The sequence below is a fragment of the Rhincodon typus genome, chromosome 40 (genome assembly GCF_021869965.1).
Source record: "Rhincodon typus isolate 14 chromosome 40, sRhiTyp1.1, whole genome shotgun sequence".
Taxonomy (NCBI): Eukaryota; Metazoa; Chordata; class Chondrichthyes; order Orectolobiformes; family Rhincodontidae; genus Rhincodon; species Rhincodon typus.
The window spans coordinates 6,831,415-6,843,464 of record NC_063371.1 but is presented as its reverse complement, the minus strand read 5'-3'; the positions used below and the strand labels follow the sequence as shown (position 1 = coordinate 6,843,464).

At 44.8% G+C, this 12,050-nt stretch overlaps 1 protein-coding gene across 1 annotated transcript in view; it reads left to right on the top strand.

Annotated features, from left to right (window-relative positions):
* The window catches only part of polm (polymerase (DNA directed), mu), a 225,292-nt gene continuing 213,242 nt past the window's right edge, over nt 1-12,050 (top strand). Inside the window, exon 1 of the mRNA XM_048618610.1 lies at nt 1-223. The gene's annotated coding sequence lies outside the window, so the exon portion shown is untranslated. The remainder of the gene's footprint in view (nt 224-12,050) is intronic.

The window sequence follows — 12,050 nt, the reverse complement described above, 5'->3', positions numbered from 1 at the left end:
GCATGTGCAAACTCCACAAAGACAGTCACCCGAGGGTGGAATCGAACCCAGGTCCCTGTCACTGTGAGGCAGCAGTGCTAACCACTGAGCCACCGTGAAATGGAGAGGCACAAACAGAGGGCAGACAAAGTGGGGAAACAGAGGTACAAACATTGAAGGTACAGAGGAATACAAAAATTGGAGAAACAGCACAAACAGTTGCAAGATCAAGGTTGAAAAACAGGTGGGTATAAATTTTCTGAAGAAGGGTCTCGATCCAAAACGTCAGCTTTCCTGCTCCTCTGATGCTGCTTCACTTGCTGTGTTCATCCAGCTCTACACCTTGTTATCTCTGGGTATAAATGAGACAAGATGGTCACAAACAAGGTGAGAAAAGAGCACAGCAGGAAATCAGTCACTGTTGGGGAGAAGCAGAGGGGCACAAACAAAAGGAGAGAAATGGCTGGGCTAAAGCAGATGGACACAAAGATGAGAGAGACCGTGGGAGACAAACTGGGTGAAAGGTGTGATCGAACAGGGAGAAGAACAGATCAACACAAACAAAGATAGGGGAGAGAAATAACTGTCAGAAAGCAAGGAGCTCAAAGAGACGAAGAAAAAGAGGGGCACAGCCAAAGTTGTAACAAATGGGTAGAAAAAGCTGGAGAAGCAGAGAGGCACAAACAGAATGGGAGACACAGGGGTGGCACCAGAGAGGGAAGAAACGGTGGGCAGTAACTGAGACCATAACCAATAAGATGAAAAGAAATAGGAACAGGAGTAACCTATGCACCCTGTCAAGGCTGCGCCATCACTCGATAGGATCATTACTGACCTGACGTTTCTTAAGTCAACTTTCCTGTCCCTTTGCTGTCCCTTGATTCCACTACTGATCAACAATCTACCTATCGCTGCCTTAAAAATACATAATAACTTTGCGAGTACAGCTGTCAGTGTAAGGCATTCCGAAGACTTTCAATCCTCTGAGAGAAAAAAGAATCCTCCCCCTCAGTCTTAAATTGGCACTCCTTTTGTCTTGACTGTGCCTTCAGTTCTTAAACACTCTGAAACATTCTATCAATCATATCAGCATTTGCCCTGTCAGTCCTTTCAGAATCCTATTTGTTTCAATGAGATCACCTCATTGTTCTAAACTCCAATGAATGGAATTCCCAACTAATTAACCTTTGCTCATAAGACAGCCTCTCTGTACCAGGGTTCGTTCCAGTAAACCTCCTCTGAACTGTGTCTAATGAAATGATATCTTTGCTTAAATAAGGAAACAAAACAGCTCTCAGTACTTCAGATATGGTCTCAGCAGCACCTTGTACAGTTGTAGTGTTTTTTTAATTCATTCACAGCCTGGGGACATCATTGGTGAGGCCAGCATTTATTACCCACAGGGCAATTGAAAGTCTACCACATTGCTGTGGGTCTGGAGTCACATGTAGGCTTGACCAGGTAAGGATGGCAAGTTTCCTTCCCTAAAGGACATCAATGAACCAGATGGGTTTTTCTGACAATTGCCAATGGATTAATGGTCATCACTTAGACTTTTAATTCCAGATTTTTTTAATGGAATTCAAATACCACCATCTGCCATGGCAGGATTCAAACCCAGGACCCCAGAATATTGAATCAGAGATAGTAGGAACTGCAGATGCTGGTGAATCCGAGACAACAAGGTGCAGGGCTGGATAAACACTGCTCCTATGATGCTGCTTGGCCTGCTGTGTTTATCCAGCCCTGCACCTTGTTACCCCAGAATATTGTCTGAGTCTCCAGGTTAACAGTCTAGCCACAATACAACTCAGCCATTGCCTTTCCTTTTATACTGTAACCTCCCAAGAGTAAGGAGCAGCATTGAGTGAGCCTTCCTGATTACCTGGTGCATCCGTATGTCAGCTGTGTGTCTCATGCACAAGCATCCCTAAGTCCCCTTGTGTTGCAGCTCTCTGCAGTTTTTGTGCATTCAACTCAAATCGTTTTGTTCTTCCTTCCAAAACAAATAACTTCACATTTTGCCACATTATACTCTAGTTGCCAGTTTTTTGACAACTTAATTAACCTATCAATGTCTCACTATAAAATGTTCACCTCCCTCTTACATAAGAACCAGGAGCAGGAGTAGGCCATCTGGCCCCTCGAGCCTGCCCCGCCATTTGATAAGATCATGGCTGATCTTTTTGAGACTCAGCTCCACTTACCCGCCCACTCACCATAACCCTTAATTCCTTTACTGTTCAAAAATTTATCTAGCCTTGCCTTAAAAACGTTCAGCGAGGTAGCTTCAACCGCTTCACTGGGCAGTGAATTCCACAGATTCACAACCCTTTGGGTGAAGAATTTCCTCCTGACCTCAGTCCTACATCTGCTTCCCTTTATTTTGAGGTGATGCCCTCTGGTCCTAGTTTCACCTGCTAGCGGAAACAACCTCCTTGCCTCCACCTTATCTATTCCCTTCATAATCTTATATGTTTCTATAAGATCTCCCCTCACTCTTCTGAATTCCAATGAGTATAATCCCAGTCTACTCTGTCTTTCCTCGTAATCCAACCCTCTCAACTCTGAAATCAACCGAGTGAATCTCCTCTGGACCCCCTCCAGTGCTAGTATATCGCTTCTCAAGTAAGGAGACCAAAGCTGCACACAGTACTCCAGGTGTGGCCTCACCAGGACCCTATACAGCTGCAGCATAGCCTCCCTGTTTTTAAACTCCATCCCTCTGGCAATGGCAGACAAAATTCCATTTGCCTTTTTAATTACTTGCTGCACCTGTAATCCTACTTTTAGCGAATCATGCACAAGGACACCCAAGTCTCTCTGCGCAGCAAAATGCTGCAATTTTTTACCATTTAAAACATAGTCCATTTTGCTGTTTTTCCTACCAAAATGGATGACCTCACACTTATCAACATTGTACTTCATCTGCCAGACTTTTGCCCACTCACTTAGACTATCTATATCCCTCTGCAGACTTTCAGTGTCTTCTGCACACTTTGCCCTACCACTCACCTTAGTATCATCTGCAAATTTTGACACACGACACTTAGTCCCCAACTCCAAATCATCTACGTAAATTGTAAATAATTGCGGTCCCAACACTGATCCCTGAGGCACACCACTAGCCACTGACTGCCAACCAGAAAAACACCCATTTACCCCTCCTCTTTGCTTTCTACTCATCAACCAATCCTCTATCCGTGCCAATACATTACCTGTAATACCGTGCAACTTTATCTTATGTAGCAGCCTTTGGTGTGGCACCTTGTCAAATGCCTTCTGGAAATCCAGATGCACCACATCCACAGGTTCCCCGTTGTCCACCATGCAAGTCATGTCCTGAAAGAATTCCACCAATTCCACCAAATTAGTTAAACATGACCTATCCTTCATGAACCCATGCTGGGTGTTCCCAATGGGACAATTTATATCCAGATGTCTTGCTATTTCTTCCTTAATGATAGATTCAAGCATTTTCCCCACTACCGAAGTTAAGCTAACTGGCCTATAGTTACCTGCTTTTTGCCTACTTCCTTTTTTAGACAGTGGTGTCACATTGGCTGTTTTCCAATCTGCGGGAACCACCCCAGAATCCAGTGAATTTTGGTAAATAATTACTAGTGCATTTGCTATTTCCCCCATCACCTCTTTTAGTACCCTGGGATGCATTTCATCAGGGCCAAGAGACTTGTCTACCTTTAGCCCCATTAGCTTGCCCAGCACTGCCTCCTTAGTGATATTTTAGTGTCATCGACAAATTTGGCTGTGGTACATCCACTTAGTTCCTCTAAATTAATCTATATCGCAAACAATTGTGGTCCCAGCACTGATCCTTGTGGAACCTCACTGATTACAGGTTACCAACCTTATACCCCATTCTGTTAACTGCCCGTAAGCCAGTTCTGCATGTATGCCAATGTACTCAAGACAAAACTCTGGGTTCTTATCTTGTGACTTAACCTTTTGCTAGATACTTTACCAAATGCTTTCTGGAAGACCAAGTAGAGTACAACTACTGGTTCCTCTTTATACATTCTAGCTGAGACTTGATGGAAAAGCTGTAATAAATGAGTCAGACACTTGTTGCCTATCGTGAAGCCATGCTGATTGTGCTTTATTAGATTGAGCTATTGCTTCCTTAATAATTGATTCAAATTTTTCAAGCCACTGACATTCAGCTAAAAGTAGTGTTGGTAAATTTGAGGTCCTCCATTTTGGTAGGAATAACAGCAAAGTGGATGATTATTTAAATGGTGAAAAATTGGAGCATGCTGCTGTGCAGAGGGACTTGGGTGTCCTTGTGCGTGAATCACCAAATGTTGGTTTGTCGGTGCAACAAGTAATTAATAAGGCACATGGAATATTTCTTTTCATTGCTGGATGGATAGAATTTAAAAATAGGGAGGTTATGCTACAGCTGCCTAGGGTGCTGGTGGAGCCAGACGTGGAGTGTTGTGTACAGCTTTGGTCTCTGTACTTCAGAAAGGATGTACTGGTACTGGAGAAAGTGCAGAGGAGGTTCACAAGGTTGATTGCGGAATTGAGGTTTGGCTTATGAGGAGAGACTGAGTAGACTGGGACTATACTCAATGGAATTTAGAAGAATGAGGGGAGATCTTAGAGATAAGGAAAAAATAATGATGGGAATTGTTATGATAGAAAGAGGGAGGTTGTTTCCACTGGCGGGTGAAACTGCAACTCGGGGGCATAGCCTCAAAATAAGGGTGAGCGGATTTAGGGCTGAGTTGAGGAGGAATGTCTTCACCCCAAGAGTTGTTAATCTTTGCCTGTCCAGTGAAGCAGCCGAGGCAACCTTGCTGTTTTGAAGTTCAAAGATAGATTATTGACCAGTAAAGGAATTGAGGGTTAAGGCACAAAAAGATCAGCCATGATCTTTTTGAATGGCAGAGCAGGCTCGACAGGCCGAGTGGCCTGCTGCTGTCCTTTTGTTCCTAGGGCTATGGTTAACTGCTTTTTGCCTCCTTCCTCTTTGGAATAGGGATGTAACATTGGCAGTTATCCAATCTTCTGATACTTCTCCAGAATCCAGGGATTTTTGGAAAATTAGAACCAATGCATGTATATTTCGGATCCCAGGATGCAAGCCATCAAGGTCAGCGGACTTAACTGCCTTTACTCCCATTCATTTGTCTAATACCATTTCTGTTGTGATGGTGATGGTACTTATTCTCGCCCATGTTTTTCAGTATGACTGGGGAAGTTCAAAGTATTTTCCACTTTTAATACTGATAGAAAATATCTGTTTAACTCTTCTATTTCCTTGTTCCCAAAACTGTCTCCCCAGATTGATTTTCTAAGGGGCTGATGTTCACTTCGACCTCTCTTTCTTAGTTTTTATATTAACAATGAGAACTTCTTTACAAGTCTTTATATTTTCCGCGACTTCATCCTCACAGATTCTCTCTGTGTTCTCTTTTTAGACCTCCTTTGCTGGATTCTTAATTTGATCCCAGTCTTCCCAATGTTTGTAGATGCACCAGAGAAAGCGTCCTATTTGGATGCATCACAGCTTGGTATGGCAACTGCTCTGCCCAAGACCACAATAAATTAGAGTTGTGAACACAGCCCAGTCCATCAAGCAAACTATCCATGGACTCCACTGGTACTTCCTGCTGCCTTGGGAAAGCAGCCAATATAATCCAAGACCCTTCCCACACCAGTGACACTCTATTCCATTCTCTTCCATCGGGCAGAAGATAGAAAAATTTGAAAACACAGACCAAATGATTCAAGAACAGCTTCTTCCCCACTTTTATCAGACTTATGAATGGACCTCTTGTTTGTTAGAGTTGATCTTTGTCTGCACTTCCTCTGAAGCTATAAAACTATAGTCTGCCTTATTTTCTGTTAGCCTGATGTAATTATGTAAGGTGTGATTTATATCCAATTGGCTTGCTATACCTGGAGTTCATGTAATCTAACCTTACTAACCAGTCGATCATGCAGAACCTTGTTGAAGAACTTGGTGAAGCCAAAGAAGACAACATCTACAGCTCTGCTTTCACGTATGTTCGTAATCACCTCTTCAAAAAACTTAATCGAGTTTGTGCAACACAATTTCGCTCACGCTTGTCATTTTGCCTATCCCTGATCCATCCTTGTCTTTCCAAATGCGCATAGATCCTGTCTCTCACAATCCCCTCCACTGCTGACATTTGGCTCACCGGTCTGTATTTTCCTGGCTTCTCTATGCTGCCTTTCTGAAATAACGCCACGACATTAGCCACTCTCCGGTCTTTCAGCACTTTGATTGTGGCTGTTGCTGATACAAATATCTCTGCTAGGGGCCCTGCAATTTCTCCCTTAGCTTTCCACAATGTCCTCGGACACATGTGATCAAGTTCCAGGGATTTATCTACCTTTCATACGCTTTAAGACCCCAAACACCTCTTGTGTAATGTGGACTTTTCAAGACATCACACTTTGTTTCCCGGGGTTCCTTAGCTTCCCTGTCTATCTACAACATATACTGATATGAAATATTTGTTCAGGATCTCATCCGCCTCCTGTGGTTCTTCACATGAATGGCCTCATTGGTCTTTAATTGGCCCCTTTTTCTTCCAAGTTACTCTTTTGCCCTTAATATACTTGTAGAATCTCTACGGATTCTCCTTTACCCTGCCTGCCAAAGCCATCTTGTGTCCCTCTTTTGCCTTTCTGATTTCCCTCTTCACTGTACTCCTATAGCCCTGAAACTCCTCAAGGGATTCACTTCATCCCAGCTGACACACACCTCCTATTTCTTAACCACAGCCTGAGTATCTATAGTCACCCTGTATTCCGTACTCCTACCAGTCTTGCCCTTCACCCTAACAGGAACATGCTGAGCCTGAACTCTTGTTATCTCACTTGTAAGAGCCTGCCACTTACCAGATGTCCCCTTTTCTGTGAACCGCCTCGTCCAACCAACTTTGGAAACTTGCTGTCCAATGCCATCAAAACTGACTTCAACCCAATTTAGAACATGAACTTTTGACCAGGCATGTCCTTGTGCATAACTTTTTTTTCAACCATAAGAATTATGGTCACTGGTCCCAAAATGCTCCCCCATTAATGCCTCAGTCACTTGCCCTGCCTTATTTGGAAAGAGAAGTAAAATGTTGCTCTCCTCTCGTAGGGCTATCTACGTATTGATTGAGAAATTTCTCTTGAACTCACTTAACCAATTCCTCGCCATCCAAGCCCTTAATGCTATGGCAGTCCCAGAATGTGCTGAGAAAGTTAAGATCCCTGTCTATGACATCCCTACTATTCTTAGAACGATCTGTGATCTCCCTACATTATTGCTCCTCAATTTTCTGATGACTTTTGGAGTCCGTTCGTACAATTCCATCTAAACAATCACCCCCTTCTTATTTCTCAGTTCCATCCATACAGCTTCGCTGGATGATTCCTTAGGAATATCCTCTTTCAGTACTGCTGTGATGTTTTCCCTAAGTAAGAACAGAAATGACTCCACCTGCAAACTGGAGGAGCATATTCTGCCTTGGGCGCTTACAGCTCAATGGCCGAAATGTGGATTTTACCAGTTTCAAAATCTTTGCTTCCCCACCTCCTTGACCTGACACAACCTGTCCATCTTCTCTCTCACCTATCCGCCCCTCCCACCCCACTGCCCAATCCCCACCACTCCCTATCTGCACTAAGCTATCACCGTCCCACTTACCTTACCCAGCCCCAAGCATCCTCTCACCCTATATTTCTTAATTACCTTCCCCCTCCCCATTTCTGAAGAAGGATCTTGACCCAAAACGTCAATTTTTCTGCTCCTGTAATGCTGCCTGGCCTGCTGTGTTCCTCCAGCTCCACACTGTGTTATCTCTCACTGCCCCTCCTCACTTGTCCCCCCTTCTATCTTTCCTAAAGCATCTGTACCCTGGAACATTGAGCTGCCAGTCCTGTCTCTCACGTTCGGACATGTTTCTCTAATAGCTATGATATCCCAGTCCTATGGTCCCAAGCTCTGCTTGGCCGAGCTTGTCCTCACTCTCAACAACTCCTCTTTCAACTCCTCTCATTTTCTTCAGGTAACAAGAGTTGCCATGGCTACCCACATGGGCCCGAGTTATGCCTGTCTCTTCATGGGGAATGTGGAACATTCCTTGTTCCAGTCCTATTCCGGCCCCCACCCACAACTTTTTCTCCGATACATCGACGATATTATCGGTGCTGCTTCCCTCTGTCGTCCAGAATTGGAAAACTTAATCAATTTCGCCTCCAAGTTCCACCCTGCCCTCACTTTCACCTGGTCTATCTCTGACTCCTCCCTTCCCTTCCTTGACATTTCTGTTTCCCTTTCTGGGGATAGACTGGCCACTAATATCCACTACATACCCACTGACTCCCACAACTACCTGGACTATACATCCTCACACCCCACCTCCACTAAAGACTGCATCCCATTCTCTCAGTTCCTCCATCTCTGTTGCATATGTTCAGATGAGGCCAACTTCGACAAGGGAGCCGCCGAAATGTCCACCTTCTTCCTCAACCGAGGATTCCCCAGCTCCGTTGTCGATAGGGCCCTCAACCAGGTCCGACGCATCTCCCGCACTTCTGCTCTCACCCCTTCTCTGCCCTCCTGCAACAGCAATAGGGTTCCCTTTATCCACACCTACATCCCACCAGCATCCACATCCAGAAGATCATCAGATGCCATTGCCGCCACCTCCAGCGAGATGCCACCACCAGACACATAGTTCCCTCCCCTCCCTTGTCTGCCTTGCACAGGGACCGTTCCCTCCGGGACACCCTGGTCCACACTTCCATCACCCCCAACACCTCCCCACAGCCCTGTGGCACCTTCCCTTGTAACCGCTGAAGGTGCAACACCTGCCCATTTACCTCCTCCCTCCCCAGTATCCAAGGACCCAAACATACCTTCCAGGTGAAGCAACACTTCACCTGCACTTCCCAGAATCTAGTCTCCTGCATTCGCTGCTCACAATGTGGTTTCCTCTACATTGGGGAAATGAAATGTAGACTTGGCAACCGCTTCGCAGAACATCTACATTCTGCTCACAAAAAGGACCCTGAATTACCTGTTGCCTGCCACGTTAACACACCACCCTGCTCCATGGCCAACATCTCTGTCTCTGGCTTGCTGCAATGTTCCAGTGAAGCCCAACGCAAGCTGGAGGAACAACACCTCATTTTCCGCTTGGGGACCCTACAGCCCTCTGGATTCAATATTGAGTTCAATAACTTTAGGGCCTAAGCTTTCCCATGTCCCAGCCCCCTCCCCCACACACCAGACCTTGTTTCCACATAGCCTGCCATTACACATCCCCTGTTGTTAGTCACTAACAATCCCCATTAACAACTATTCACCCTCCCAGCCTGATCATTAGCAACTCCTTTGTCTGTCCAACTGTCTTTCTCTCTCTTTGGGCTCTATCCTATCATTTACTCCCTACCCCACCCACCTCCCTATTTTCTGCATATAAACTGACGTTTTCCCAGCCACCATCAGTTCTGAGGAAGGGTCACCGGATCCGAAACGTTAACTCTGTTTTTTTCCTTCACAGATGCTGCTAGAACTGCTGAGCTTCTCCAGCAACTTTGTTTTTGTTCTATGCTCCCATTGACCCGGCTCCTGCTGCTATTTTCCCCTGAGAAGTTTCTTGCTTCCACAGTACCCAAAACGGGATTCTTGTTTGAGAGAGGCATAGTCAGAGGAGACTTCTACACTTACTTTCTTGACAATCATCCATACCCTGAGCTTATCTGCTTTATCAGTCAGGCCTCTTGCATTGAAATAAATACAGTTTAATTCATCAGTCTTCCCTCGCTTTCTGCTGTGTTCTTGCCTGCCTTGGCTATTTAACTTACTCTCTTTAACCTCTGTACCAGCATTTAACTTCTCTCTTGTCTCACTGCTACTTTGGCTCCCAATCCCTCCCAGACAATTTTAAATACTCCTCAGTGGCTCAAGCAAATCTTCTTGCTAAAATATTGGATCCCCCAACTGTTCACGTGCAACCCGTCCCTCTTGGATAGGTTGCTTCTGCCCCAGTAGCCATCCCAATGATCCAAAAATCTGAATCCTGTCCCCTGCACCAGATCCTCAGCCACGCGTTCACCTGCCCTTATCCTCCTATTCCTACTCTCACTAGCATGTGGCACAGAGAGTAATCCAGGCATTACAACCTTTGAGGTCCTGCTCTTTAATCTCCTGCCGAATTCCCAATATTCACTCTGCAGTACCTCATACATTTTCTGCGTATGTTGTTGGTACCAAAATGTACAAGACGTTCAGCTGCTCACACACCCCTTTGAGAATTTGCTGCAACTACTCTGAGATGTCCTTGACCCTGGCACCAGGGAGGCAACACAGCATTCTGGAATCTCACTCCAAATGCTTGTCTGTGCTCCTGACTCTCCTGTTTTACAGAATAGCCAGTCGTGGTGCCAAAGATCTGGCTTCTGTTGCTATTTTCCCCTGAGAGGTTATACTACCTCCAAAAGTATTCAAAACAGGATTCTTGTTTGAGAGGCATAGCCAGAGGAGACACCTACACTTACTTTTTTTGACGGTCACCCATCCACTTGACTGAACATGTGGTGTGAGCACCTACCTGAAGCTACTATTTATCAGAGTCTCTGCATGCTCCTCAATGCTTCTAGATGCAGCTTCAACTAATCTCTGCAATCTGAGAGGAGCTGTAGTTGGACACACTTCCTGCAGACAGGGACATTCACCTGCTCCTTGATCTCCCACATCTAACAGGAGATGCACAGCAGTTCACTGACTGCCATCTCTGCCACTTTACCTGACTTAGTTAGTCTGAGGAAGGGGCAGCACTCTTAAAGCTTTTGCTTTCAAATAAACCTGTTGAACTATAACTTGGTGTCGTGTGACTTCTGACCTTTAACAAAACTGGCAGAATTCAAGAGAAAAATGAAGTCTTTCCTTACCCTTACCTTGTTTCTGCTTTCCCTCTTCAGCAAAGCCTAGTATTCACCTCGGCCCACGTCCAGATCTTAGCAGCAGGACCCTGATCACAAAGCAGCCCCTTGCAAAAATGGCCAGAACAAGACATGGCAATGCCTTCCTCCCCCACTGGCCTAAACACCCACATTTAGCTCAATTGCAAGCGTTTGCACTCTCTTGCTGGTTGCACTCCATGCCTGGCTCTGTGACCTCCTGCTTCAGGTAAGTTTCCTTCATGTATTCCATGAATTTGTTGCCTTAACTGCCTTTTCTAATTTGATGAACCCAGTCGACAAGAAAATTTAAGTTATACATTACTATTGCTCTCCTCTTTTTACATGCTCTGATTATTTTTTAATTTACACTCCTTTATACAGTATGACGCCTGTTTAGGGAGTCGATTACCACTCCTACCAATGTCTTCTCTCCCCTGGTGTTTTTTCACCTCCTCCCAAATGGACTCTGTCATCCGAGTTGAGATTGTCTCTTGCAACTGCCTCATTTCATCTTTTATTCGCAAAGCTAGCCCACCACCTTTTCCTTCCGTCCTGTCTTTCCAAAAGGTCAAACATTCCTGAATGCCAAGTTCCCAATTTTCATCTCCTTGGAACTATGTCCCTCTAATGGCAATGAGATGATATATGTTTACCTCAATTTGCATTGTCAGTTCATCTACTTTATCCCAAATGTTTTGTGCATTGAGATTCAAAGCCTTTAAGTTTATTTTCGTATCGAATTTCTCTACACTTTCATGATTCCTGGTGCAGGAAAGGACACATTCTGTCCCTTTTTCTCATTTCAGTCAGTCTCATCCCTAAACTATCCTCCTACCTTCTCTTTTTTTTTTAATTCTGTTGTTGGCCGTTAGCATTGGCTGATCCACATTTATTGCCCTTTCCAGTTGCCTTTGAGAAGTCGAGTGTGAGCTGCGGCCTTGAACTCCCTTTGGCTTTTTTTAATTTGTTGCTGTCATGTGCCTTCAGCTCAGCTGCAAATGAAGACTGACACAAACTATTTGACTTTGTTCACCTGAGATCTCAGACAAAGGTATGCCAAGTGCTCGTCAGAAAGTTGCTTGATGTTGATGATATTGTGTTGAGGTTGGTTGGCTCGC